This window comes from Papio anubis, chromosome 3 (assembly GCF_008728515.1).
Source record: "Papio anubis isolate 15944 chromosome 3, Panubis1.0, whole genome shotgun sequence".
NCBI classification, from domain to species: domain Eukaryota; kingdom Metazoa; phylum Chordata; class Mammalia; order Primates; family Cercopithecidae; genus Papio; species Papio anubis.
The window spans coordinates 177,784,353-177,797,740 of record NC_044978.1 but is presented as its reverse complement, the minus strand read 5'-3'; the positions used below and the strand labels follow the sequence as shown (position 1 = coordinate 177,797,740).

Here is a 13,388-nt window from a genome sequence, read left to right as displayed (position 1 = left end):
AAGTTGATAGGTATATTAATTAGCTTGACTGAGCTATTCCACAGATATATGTACATCAAAACATCACGCCCTAGACTGTAAATATATACAAATTTTATTTTCAAATAAAAATAAAATGTACAACAACAACAAATTATTAAAAAGTGTAAGATGGTGATGACAGAGCATTAAACCAAGCATGGGGCCGTTCTAAGTACAGAGCCTCTGTGACTGCCCAGGTCACACACACACACGCCTTGCTTGCAGGTAATGTAGGAAAACATCCCGTGTGTGCACCGCACACACACATCTGAGTGAGTATATAGAGCAGCTGATGCACGGGCAGTGTTTAATAGAGTCAATAAATGGAAACCATGTTACTCTAATTTGGATCCACTCACCCTCCCTAGTCTGAGGGTCCGACTCTCCCCCTTAACGAAGGAAAGAAAGCCAAGGAGGGAGAGAATTAAAGTCAGTAGCAGTCCTACCATGTAGTAGAAGATTTACATTCTTACAAAACCCTGGTGAGGTTTTGATTACCCTCAATTTTACAGTTAAGATGACTGAAGCTCGGAAAGGTTAATTAATACTATCAATTTCATAGAGATAATAATGTTTCATGCTGGTGTCGTTCTCTCTGATTCAGAAAGCATTTTCACCTTTATTTGACCTTCATGGCAGCCCTGGGAGGGGAAAAGAGCAGAGATGCTTGTCCTTGATTTAATGAGGAGTCAAATGAATTGCCAAGTTTCCACCACCAGCAAAGCACCAGCTCTCCTGAGGACGTGTCCTGTGGCACCCCTAGGAGAAACTCCTCCCTGGGCTGGGGTCAGGCGCTGCTCTGCACTGGGACTGGTTTCCCTGTGCGGATAACGGCCCAGGCTGTACTTTCCCAGTTGCCCTCAAGGAAGCTCAAATCTGGGAGAAGGCTTTTAAGATGCACGTTTCAAGCTTTGCCCCTGACACATTTCTGTCTTTGTTTTTCTCCTTTGTCTTTGTTCAGATGCTCATATGTGCCATCCTGTTATACTTAAAGTGCCTACCGAGCCAATTTAAATGTTTCCTGTAATGCTGTAGGGAAGCAATTTTTCAAGCTCACACACGCGTGTCTACCCCACAAACTCTGATTTTTTTTTTTTCCAGGGCAGGGGCTCTGGGAAGCATACTGATGCAGAGATTAGAACTGGGCTTGGGCCTAATCCAATGTGTGCAAATCATTGTGTGAGGTCCTTGGGGCATCAGAGAGTTCCAACGAGTTGCAGAATGAGTTCCTCCCATCTAGAGAGTGACAATCACATTTGGATGATAAGCCAACAGAGTAAACTCAACCAAAAATGCAGGACAGCTTGAGATCTCACACTCAGAGAGAATTGCCCAAATCCCTTAGCTTCCAACAAAATAAGTCACAATTTCACTATTATCTTTGCAAACAGATGACAGAGTCTGAGAGAACGTCTCCAGGGGCCCTCGCCCACGTCGAGCAGGTTTTCTTACAGCCCATAACTTTACAAAGTTGTTTGAACAGTGGCTCTCTCCCTGCTCTTGTTCATCATATGGGGTCAGGGTATGGGAAGAGGCTTGGGCTGCAGGGTGCTGAGGAACGAATGACAGGCTCCAACCTGTGACATGCAGCAGGGCACCACCCCGTGGAATGAGACTGGGCCCTCCCAGTTAGAGCACTACATGGCTTCCTGAACAGTTACATGGCCCCTGCTGGAGGAATGGCACGTTCTGGAGATGTACTGCTTGGATATGAACGTCTCCCTTTTATTGGAAGACGGGAGCGAGTTGTTTGAAAAGATCTGAACTGAACAAAAGTAAGTTATATGTCTCTACTCAAGACTCTCTTTAAAAGAAAACCTGGCATTTAATGAAAACAGTCTAGTGGGAAAGTGCCAGAAGAACCTTTTATTTATTCATTTAACGGATATTTACTGGGAGCTCACTCTTTGTCACTGTCAGTGCTACGTTCTGGGGACACCAGGAGAAATAAGACAGACATCATCTCTGGCTTTGGTGAGCCCGATAGCTAAGAGGACGCCTGACACTAAACAGGAATTTCACCTGAGATTTGGAGAAGGGGTGCTATAAGAAGATGTTTTAAGGGAGGAAATATATCTGGGTCCAGGAAGGCTCCTTGAAGAAGTGAACTTTAAGCTGAGACCAGAAGGATGTGTAGGAGTTGGGCAAAGTAGTCAGAATGAAGGGCAGGAGGGGTGGAACTGGGGAAAGTATGAGAATCTATTCCAAGCAGCAGGAATAGCAAGTTCAAAGACACTGAGATGGGAAGGAGAGTGACAGGTTCAGGTGGGACTGGCCTGGAGAGAATGGGAGTGGTCAAAGACATGATGCTGATGAGGTAGTGATATGGCTTGGCTGTGTCCCCACCCAAATCTCATCTTGAATGGTATCCTTCACAATTCCAATGTGTTGTGGGAGTGAATCAGTGGCAGGTAACTGAATCATGGGAGCGAGTCTTTCTCATGCTATTCTCGTGATTGTAAGTCTCAAGAGACCTGATGGTTTTTTAAAAAGGGGGGTTTCCCTGCATAAGCTCTCTTCCTTTTTGCCTGCTACCATCCACGTAAGATGTGATTTGATCCTCCTTGCCTTCCGCCATGATTGTGAGGCCTCCCTGGCCATGTGGAACTGTAAGTCCATTAAACCTCTTTCTTTTATAAATTGCCCAGTCTTTGGTATATCTTTATCAGCAGCATGAAAACAGATTAGTACAGGTAGGCAGGAGCAGACCATGCGGGGCTGTGCAGGCTTTGATAAGGATGTTATTTCTTATATTGAGGGCAATGTTGAACCCTACAGGGTTTTTAGTAGTAGAAGAAAGTGTGTGTACATTAAAGAAATGGAGTGATATGATCAGTTTTGCCATTTAACAACATAGATCACCGGTCAGTATGGCTAGGTTATGCTATGTAACAAACAAACCCAAAACCTTAATAGATTACAATGAGAAATACTTATTCTTCACCCGTACTACGTGTCTACACAGATCAACAAGCAGCTCTGTGTGCTGCATTCACACAGCGTCTTAGTCCATTTGCACTGCTATAACAAAATATCATAGACTGGGCAGCTTATAAACAACAGAAGTTTATTTCTCACAGTCTAGAGACTGGGGAATCCAAGATCAAGGCATGGCAGATTCAATGTCTTATGAGGGCTTGCTTCCTGGTTCATAAATAGCCATCTTCTTGCTGTGTCCTCACATGGTGGAAGGGACAAGGGGTCTATCTGGGGCCTCTCTTATAAGCACACTAATCCTATTCATGAGGTTTCCACCCTCAAGACCTAATCACCTCTCAAAAGACCCCACCTCCTAACACCATCACACTGGGGATTAGGTTTCAATGTAAGAATTTGGGGGGAATACAGACATTCAGATGACAGCACTCAGGACCCCAGCTGACAGAGGCTCCATCTCATCTACTATAAATTTTCCTTCTTTGGTTATTGTCAGTCTCTTCCCTTAAGAAGTAGCATATTTGCCTGTTTGGTTCATTCTTTATCCCCAGTGTCTCGTACAGTGTCAGTATTCAATAATATCTTTTGAATACATGAATCTTGTTCACTTTGGTCCGTCACACTCATCTGTCAACCTCCAGAGCAAGCTAAGCTCTTCTCTTCCCTTCTTTTGAAATGTTCTTCACCTATACTGCTATATTTTGTTATAGCAGTGCAAATGGACGAAGACACTGCATGAATGCAGCACACAGAGCTGCTTGCTGATCTGTGTGGACATGTAGTATGGGTGAAGAATAAGTATTTCTCATTATAAGCTATTAAGGTTTTGGGTTTGTTTACTACATAGCATAACCTAACCATACTGACTGATGACCTATGTTGTTAAATGGCAAAACTGATCATATCACTCTTCTCTTCCTTTCTTCTGAAATGTTCTTCACCAGCTGTTTGTGAACCCACTGTGGTTCATTTTTCCAATATCAGCTTAGATTTTTCCTCCACAGACAAGCTTTCTTGGATGAGCTTTGTGATGGTTCATTTGTACGCCCGTTTGACTGGGACATGGGGGGCTCAGATATTTCATCAAACATTATCTTGACTGTGTCAATGAAGGTGTTTGGAAATGAGATTAACATTTGAATTGGTAGACTGACTCCCTACGTGGGTGGCCCTCTTCCAATCAGCTAAAAGTCTAAAGGCTGACCCTTCCTCCAGTAAAAGGGGACTCCTCCTGCCTGACTGCATTGAGCCAGGACAGCAGCCCTCTTTGGACCCAGCTTTGAAATGTCAGCTCTTCTTGGGTCTCGAGCCTGGAGGCTTTCAGACTGGACCTACCCCAGCAGCCCCCCTGGCTCTCTAGCTTGCCGACTGCAGACCTTGGGATGTCTTCGTCTCCTGAACACATGAATCAATTCCTCATAATAAATCTCTTTCTATACAGATCTACATTCCATTGACTCTGTTTCTCTAGAGAATGCTGACAAATACAATCTCACAGCAGACACCTCCACCGATCTCCCCTCTGTCCTTACTGTTTCAATCCACACACTGCAAGCATCTGCCTCTCTTTGCTGTAGGTCATTCTCTTGTAGTGAGAACCCCTTCTGCCCTGTACAGCAGGTGAGAAATGTCTGGGATTGAAGTACTCTGACAGCAGCTCTTACCTGGTGACTGATGGACATGGGTGGGTCAACGTCCCAAGTCTCTTAAACAAAGGTTGGGATGATTTTAAGACCTGTTGTGCACTGCTTACTAAAGTCTGTACATGCCCACAGTGGTACCTGCATGATAACAGTTCCTTTATTTGCTGCTTTCCCTTCCCTGTCTCACTTCTCTTCCTACATATGTTTCCTGGGACCACATCTTAAACAAACTATTTGCACATGGATCCTTGTCTCAGAATCTGCTTGTAAGGAAACCCAAACGGAGAAACAATCATCAAGGAGGTCCATGCACATTGTTTTCTTTCTTTCTTTAATTTCAGATTTGGGGGTATATGTGCTTGTTTGTTACCTGGGTATTAGATGCATAATGACAGGGGTTGGGCTTCTAGTGTATCCATCATCCATATATTGGATGTTCTACCCAATAGAAAATTTTTCAACCCTTTCCCAATCCCTTTTGGAGTCTCCAGAGTCTATTCTCTCCATCTTTATGTCCAGGTGTAGCCTTCACTTAGCTCCCACGTATAAGTGAGAACATGTAATATTTATATTTAATTTTCTGTTTCTGTATTAGTTCACTTAGGATAATAGCCTCCAGGTCCATCTACATGGCTGCAAAGGACATGATGTTTTTTCCTTTTCATGGCTGTATAGTATTCCATAGTGTGTGTATATATACACACACACACACAACATTTTCTTTATCTGATTAACTGCTGATGGACACTTAGATTGGTTCTGTGGCTTTGCTACTGTAAATAGTGTTGCACTAAATCTACAAGTGCAGGTGTCTTTTTTGTGTAATAATTTATTTTCCTTTGAGCAGATACCCAGTAGTGGGGCTGCTGAGTCAAATGGTCATTCTATTTTTAGTTCTTTGAGAAATCTTCATACTGTTTCCCATAAGGGTGGAACTAATTTGAATTCCTATCAACAGTGTATGAGCATTTGCTTTTCTCCACGTCCACATCAACATCTGTTGTTTTTGACTTTTTAATAAAAGCCATGCTGACTGATGTAAGATGATATCTCAATGTGGTCTTAATTTGTATTTCTCTGATGATTAGTGATGTTAAGCATTTTTATGTGTTTGTAGAAGCTTATTTTTTTTTTTCAAAAATGTATTTTCATGTCTTTTGCTCAGTTTTTAATGGTGTTGTTTTATTCCTGTTGAGTTGCTTGAGTTCCTTATAGATTCTGTATATTAATCCTTTGTTGGGGGCATAATTTGTAAATATTTTCTCCCATTCTGTAGGTTGTCTGTTTATTCTGTTGACTATTTCTTTTGCTATGCATAAGCTTTTTAGTTTAATTAAGTCCCATTTATCTATTTTTTGTTTTGTAACATTTACTTTCGGGGTCTTTGTCATAAATTATTTGCCTAGGCTGATGTCCAGAAGAGCATTTCCCTAGGTTTTCTTCTAGGATTTATATAGTTTCAGGTCTTACATTTAGGTCTTTAATCCATGTTGACTTAACTTTTGTATATGGTAAGAGATGGGGTCCAGCCTCACTCTTCCAGTTAAGATCAGCCAGTTTTCCCAGCACCATTTATTGAATAGGATGTCTTTTTCCCATTTTTTATTTTTGTCGACTTTGTCCAAGATAAGTTGGTAGCAGGTGTGTGGCTTTATTTCTGAGTTCTCCATTCCGTTCCATTGATACATGTGTCTATTCGTGTGCCAGTACCATGATGTTTTAGTTACCATGGCCTAGTAGTATAATTTGAAGTCAAGCAATCTGATGTCTCTAGATCTGTTCATTTTGCTCAGGAGTGTTTTGGTTATTTGTGCTTTTTTTCTTTTTTTTTTTTTTTTGGTTCCATATGAATTTTAGGATTTTTTTCTAATTTTGTGAAAAATGACACTGGTAATTTAATAGGAAATGAATTTCATCTGTAGATCACTTTGAGCTGTATGTTCATTTTAATGATATTGATCCTTCCAATTCATGAGCATCGGATGTTTTTTCCATTTGTTTTTATTGTCTACAATTTCTTTCATCAGTATTTTGCAGTTTTCCTTATAGAGCTCTTTCACCTCCTTGATTAAATGTATTCCCAGGTATTTATTTTTTGTGGCTATTGTAAATGGGATTGGTTCTCAGTATGAATGTTATTGATATACAGAAATGGGCTACTGATTTTCATACATTAATTTTGTATCCTGAGACTTTACTGAAGTCGCTAATCAGGTTTAGGAGTCTTCTAGAGGAGTCTTCAAGGTTTTCTAGGTATACGATCATGTTATCAGAGAACTGAGATAATTTGACTTCATCTTTTCCAATTTGGATACCTTTTATCTCTCTTTCCTGCCTGACTGCTCTGGCTAGGACTGCCAGTACTATGTTGAATAGCGGAACTTGTCTTATTCCAGTTTCTAGGGAAAATGCTTTCAACTTTTCCTCATGCTGGCTGTGGGTTCACCATACATGGCTCTCATTATCCTGAGGTATGTTCCATCTATATCTGGCCTATTGAGGGCTCTTATCATGAAGGATTGCTGGATTTTATAAAATCCAGCTTTTTATCAATCTGCTTTTTTTGTACCTACTGAGACGATCATATATGGTCCTTGCTCCTAATTCTGTTCATGTGGACATGCACATCATTTTCTATCACAGCATTCTGTATTTTTCTTTCCTAGTACATATTATGTTTGCTAATTTTTTATGTATTCATTTGTTAGCTCATTGTCTTTAGCAAAAGCATTCGTCCCTGTTTGCGTCCTTTGTGCCTATCATAAAATAGTTGTTCAATAAATATCGGATGAATACATGAATGAATAAATGAGTGAATGAATGAATGAATGAATGAATGAATAGCTAACTAGTCCTCTCCATTTGCCTTTCCCTTCTCTTAAGTCAGTTTTTTCATTAGAAAAATGAGGCAGCTGTGCGTGACACCTGGAAAGTTGCTTCTGGGTCTTGTATCCTGAGATTCTGAGACGTCAGGGCTCACAGGATAATAAAGCACATAGTTTTGTTGCTGGACAAGGCTCTGGATAAGAATGTGGCTTTAGTCTGCATTAATTGGACAAGGAAGCTGGGGAGACTATGGCAATTAAGAAGGAAAGAGAAAAATCCTCCTCAGCAGTGGTCTTTGGCAGGTCAGTAACAGAGTGCAGCCTTACGCAGCTCCAGCCTTGGGCGTGTTTGCATAGAAATTGCCATTTAAGGTTTGCATGATTCAAGACTAATGAGTGCTGCAGATTTAACGTAACTAGTCTTCCCTAATTATTGTTTTAGCCACTCTCCTGTTTTTGCTCATGATTTCTACTTGTGATTTTAGAGGGTAGAAAAACAGCCTACTTTGTGGAGTCAACAGACTCACAGCATTGGCAGATTTCAGGCTTTCAGGAGATCCTGAAGTCTAAGACATTTGGAATACCACATGAACTTGAACCACCCACTCTGCAAGTCACTGGACCACTTAACAAAAAAAAATGTAGAAAATATGAATAGTCCTCTACCTGGAAGTTGAATCTAAAATTAACTATATTGCCACAAATAAATCTTTAGGTTCTGATGGCCTCCGTGGAGAACTCTTCCATGGAAATATAAAAAACAACAACATTAAGTAAACTCTTCCAGAAAACAGAAAGGGGGAATATTTCCCAACGTGTTTTATGAGATCAGCATAACCTCAACACCCAAACATGAGAAGGGCACTTTAGAAAACTATTTAACAGCGCCAACCAAGACTGGGAATGTACACATGAGCTGGCGATTCCCCTCCAAAATGAATATCCAAAAAATTGTGGGTACAGCAAAGAGCATGTGCAGGACATATGCAAGATTGATTCCAGCCTCAAACTGGAAACAATCCAAATTGCCTCAGAAGCAAAATGGACAGACTGCAATATATTCAAACACTGGTATACAATGTAGCAGCAAAAACAGTCTACAACTACGTGAATCAGTACAGGTCATCATCACTAGAAACATATAAGATACAAAAGAATGACATAGCACAAGTTTCCATTTATAAAGTTCCAAACCAGAAAATTACTAAATAATGGTGGTAAAATCAGGGCAGTGGTTTCCTTAGGAGTGGCTACGTGGAAAAGAGTATGAGAGGGACTTCTTGTGGCCTGGTAATGTTGCATTTATTGATATGAGCAGTGATTATAAAGGCGTGTTCACCCTGAGGACTACCTCAAGTTGTAGATTAATAATTTGTGCAGTCATCTGTGTGTTTGCTATGCTTCAATAAACATTTATATAAAAATAATATTGCAATTTATTAAAATACATGGAATTTACAAAAAAATGAGTTCACATGAGCCTCAATTATAAAACAGGAGAAAAAAACTCACGGGATAACACTGGAATTTGTAAAGATACCAACTTCTTTGAAATTTCATCAATAAAGGGAAATACTTAAACATTTATTCTGCCATTCTGGGATGAATTTTATTTCAGGGAACCAAATAGCAGACGATGAGGTAAAGTTCTTTCACTTACAAAATATAGAAAGAATGATATATTAAATGTTACCATTTTGCAATTCTTGTTAATAATCAATTCTAGCAATGGTCACTGATGCCTGGTAAAACTACTAGGTGGAAAGTTGATGAAGGATTTTACCCTCATAAGATTGTCTCTACCTAATTCCCTGATCAAGCCCTCAGTGCAGTGGTCCCCGACCTTTTAGCACCAGGGACCAGTTTTGTGAAAGACAATTTCCACAGACGGGGGAAGGGGAGGATGATTTCGGAATGACTCAAGCACATTACATTTATTGTGCACTTTATTTCTATTATTATTACACTGTAATATATAATGAAATAATTACACAACTCACCATAATGTAGAATCAGTGGGAGCCCTGAGCTTATTTTCCTGCAACTAGATGGTCTCATTTAGGGGTGATGGGAGACAGTGACAGAACATCAGGCGTTAGATTCTCATAAGGAGCACGCAACCTAGATCTCTCGCATGCACAGTTCACAATAGGGTTTGTGCTCCTATGAGAATCTAATGCAGGAGCTAATCTGACGGGAGGCAGAACTCAGGTGATAATGTGAGAGTCATGGGGAGCAGCTGTAAATACAGAGGAAGCGTCACCTGCCTCTCACTTCCTGCTGTGCAGCCGGGTTCCTGGGGGTTGCGGAACCCTGCTTTAGGATCACGAAAAGTGATACAACTCAACACTGGATACGATGTATAGCACAAGTGAGGAATTCGTGCTGAAAAATATTCAATTTAAATCAAATCCACACTTTATATATAATTTAGATTCAACAGGACATTTAAGGGCCAGGGGAACAAGTTAAAAGACACCACAAGGAAGCAATAATAAAATCTAGTAAATGAAACATTTTTCAGGACAACTGGCCCTCTACACAAGTAAATATGGAAAAGTAATATTTAAAGAGAGACAACTATTACAGATTAAAAGAGACAATGAAACTTAAGGAGCAGGATCTAAGAAACAGAATGAATGGACCTACGTTTGGACTTGATTTCAATAAACAGTCTATAAATGGCATATTTTAGGCAATGGAGGAAATCTGAATATGGACTGAATGACATGAAGTAACTATTGTTTATTTTATTAAGTATGATAAAGACCTCTATTTTACACCTCTGCAAAAATCTATTCCAAGTAGGTTATAGATCTGAGTATAAATGTTAAAACCAAAGTTTTCTAGGGGAATACCGAGAATATAGTAAAATTCCTTAACACGGTAATAGTTGACAATAAAATAAAAAAAACTTTAAACATCATTGCAAATGTTAAAACTTTAGAAGCATTTTCATAAAGAATAAGACAAAGATGTCCTCTATGATTTAAAAAAAAAAAAAAAAGGTTTTTTTGAAACGGAGTCTCGCTCTGTCACCCAGGCTGGAGTGCAGTGGTGTGATCTCGGCTCACTGCAACCTCTGCCTCCAAGTTCAAGTGATTCTCCTGCCTCAGCCTCCCAAGTATCTGGGATCACAGGCACACACCACTACGCCCAGGTTTTTTTTTTTCTTTTTTTCTTTTTTTTTTTTAGTAGAGATGGGGTTTCATCATGTTGGATAGCCTGGGCTCAAACTCTTGATCTCAAGTGATCCCCCCACCTCGGCCTCCCAAAGTGCTGGGATTAGGGGAATGAGCCCCCAGACCTGGCCAAGGATGTCCTCTATGATTGATGCTACTCAACATTCAATCTACTGGGGAAAATGGGCAATTAATACAAAAAGGCTATACTTCTGTTATCTGTGATATCTTCACAACGTTAGAGGAGGCAAAGCAACCATTAAGGAAAAAATTAATTCATTAGATTAACTTAAAGAACATCTGTTCGTCAAAAGACACCAGCAAGAGAGTAAAAATGCACAATATAGAATAGGAGGAGATATTTATATCATAGAGCCAAGATCTCAGTGATAGAAGTTACAGCCAGAGTATACAGAGGACTCCTATAAGAAAGATAAACTCAATAGAAAAATTGGAAAAAAGACTAAACAGGTATTTCACTAAAGAGGATATCTAAATGCAAATAATCATATAAAAAGCTATTCAATATTATTTTTAAATTATTTTTTAGTTTTTTAGTTTTTATTTTTGTAGAGACGGGGTCTTGCTCTGGTATCCAGGCTGGTATTGAACTTCTGGCCTCATGTAATCCTCCCACCTCAGCCTCCCAAAGTGTTGGGATTACAAGCATGAGCCACTGCACCCAGCCTTCAACATCATTAATGATAGAAAATGTAAATCAAAACTGCAATGAGATGTCACTACACACCTACCAGTAGCTAAAATTTAAAATGTCAGACAACAACAATTGTCAGTAAGGATATGGAGCAAAGGGATCCCTCTTACGCCACAAGCAAAAATGTAAATTCCTGCAAATGCTTTAGATAATTAAGGACAGGCATACTCTATGACCTAGAAATTTCACTCTTAGGCATAACTCAAACAACGAGTGCTGTTCTATTATCAAATACATACTGAGAGCAGAATAGAAAAATATAATGTAGTATAGTCCTACAATGGAACTCCAATGGAAATAAACAAACTAAAGCTACATGCAACATGCATGAACATTATAAACATGTTGAAGAAACAAAGCAAGGCACAAACTAATATGCATTCATAATTCTATTTATATAAAGTTCAAAAACAGGCAAAACTAACCAGTAGTGTTACAATTTGTGATAAGAATGACCTCAGAGAAGAAGACAGAGTCATGAAAGGGACTTCTGAATTATACTGTTAATGTTCTGTACTTTGACTGGCTGCTGATTACATGTGTATGTTCACTTTCTGAAAATGTATCAAGCTTTATATTTATGCCTTATTACTTTTCTGTATGTAATATTTTATTTAAAAGTTGGAATTAGTATCCATTCATAATGCTTTATGAAACACTTAGCAAACTAGAAACAGAGTTAACTTCCTTAACCTAATAATAATTGTATTAGTCTGTTCTCATGCTGCTAATAAAGACACACCTGAGACTGCGTAATTTTCAAAAGAAAGAGGTTTAATGGACTCATAGTTCCACATGGCTGGGGAGGCCTCACAATCATGTTGGAAGATGACGGAAGAGCAAAGGGATGTCTTACATGGCGGCAGACAGAGAGTTTGTTCAGGGAAAACTCCCTTTCATAAAACCATCAGATCTCATGAGACTTACTATCATGAGAACAGGATGGGGGAAAACACTCCCATGATTCAATTATCTCCATCTGGCCCCTCCCACGACATGTGGGGATTATGGGAGCTATAATTCAAAATGAAATTTGGGTGGGGATACAGGCAAACCATATCAATAGTTAATATCAAAAACTTACAATCAACATCATTCTTAATGTTAAAACGTTCGAGGCATTTCCACCAAAGTCAAGAATAAGACAAAGATGTCTTTTATTATAGATGCTACTCAACAATTCAACCTATTAGAAAAACATGGGCAAGCATATGGTCAATATCCTTTGCCACTTGAGGTATCTGAGTGAACACTATTTCACAAGAGGCTCAATTTCACTAGTATTAGGAAATGCAATTAATGAGACACCATTTCATACTCGTCGTACTGGCAAAAACAATTGAAGTCCTAAATCATTCACATGTGGGCTACATCTGTGTAAACGACAGCTACTAAAATTGTAGGTGGACATGCAAATTACCCCACTATGGAGTAATTGTTAATATCTTGCAATTAACAAATAATTCCAAGATGGGCAAACTCTGTGGCCCAGGAATTCTACCATTTCTCAGAGTGTATCCTACAGTATGCACCCTACAGAAACTCCCATGGATGTGCACAAGGAAACCCAAACAACAATGTTCCCATCCAGTGTCAATAAGGGAATGAGTCAATAAATTATGCCATAATCACAGGTGATACTGTAGAGCAGTTAAATTAAATGAACTGCATCATATGAGTAAACATTAAAAATAATGGGGAGTGAGAAAAACAAGATTCAAAATGATCTAATTTCAGTTTGGTAGAGTTTAAAAATAAGACATATCCCTCTGGGTTATATAACATTAGACAGAATAAAAACCTGCATGGAAATGCTCAAGGTAAGCTCTGGGAAGGGAGAAGCATTCGGATGTGGCAAACATGGGCCTTTAACCACGTCTATGTTTCACTTCGTAAGATGAGGGCAGGGTACACGGGTGTGTGTTATATTATTTCTATACTCGTCTGTGTGTTTGACACATTTCATTTTTAAAATCTTTTACAAAACAGTAATCTTACTCGTGGATCCCCAAATCCATGAAGGATTCTAAAGGCAATTTTACTTGATCACACCTGAGGTCTCACA

The 13,388-nt window shown here is 39.4% G+C and overlaps 1 protein-coding gene across 1 annotated transcript in view; it reads right to left on the bottom strand.

The window, feature by feature from the left end:
- The window catches only part of STK32B (serine/threonine kinase 32B), a 412,340-nt gene that overhangs the window by 348,410 nt on the left and 50,542 nt on the right, over positions 1 to 13,388 (bottom strand). The window lies entirely within an intron of this gene.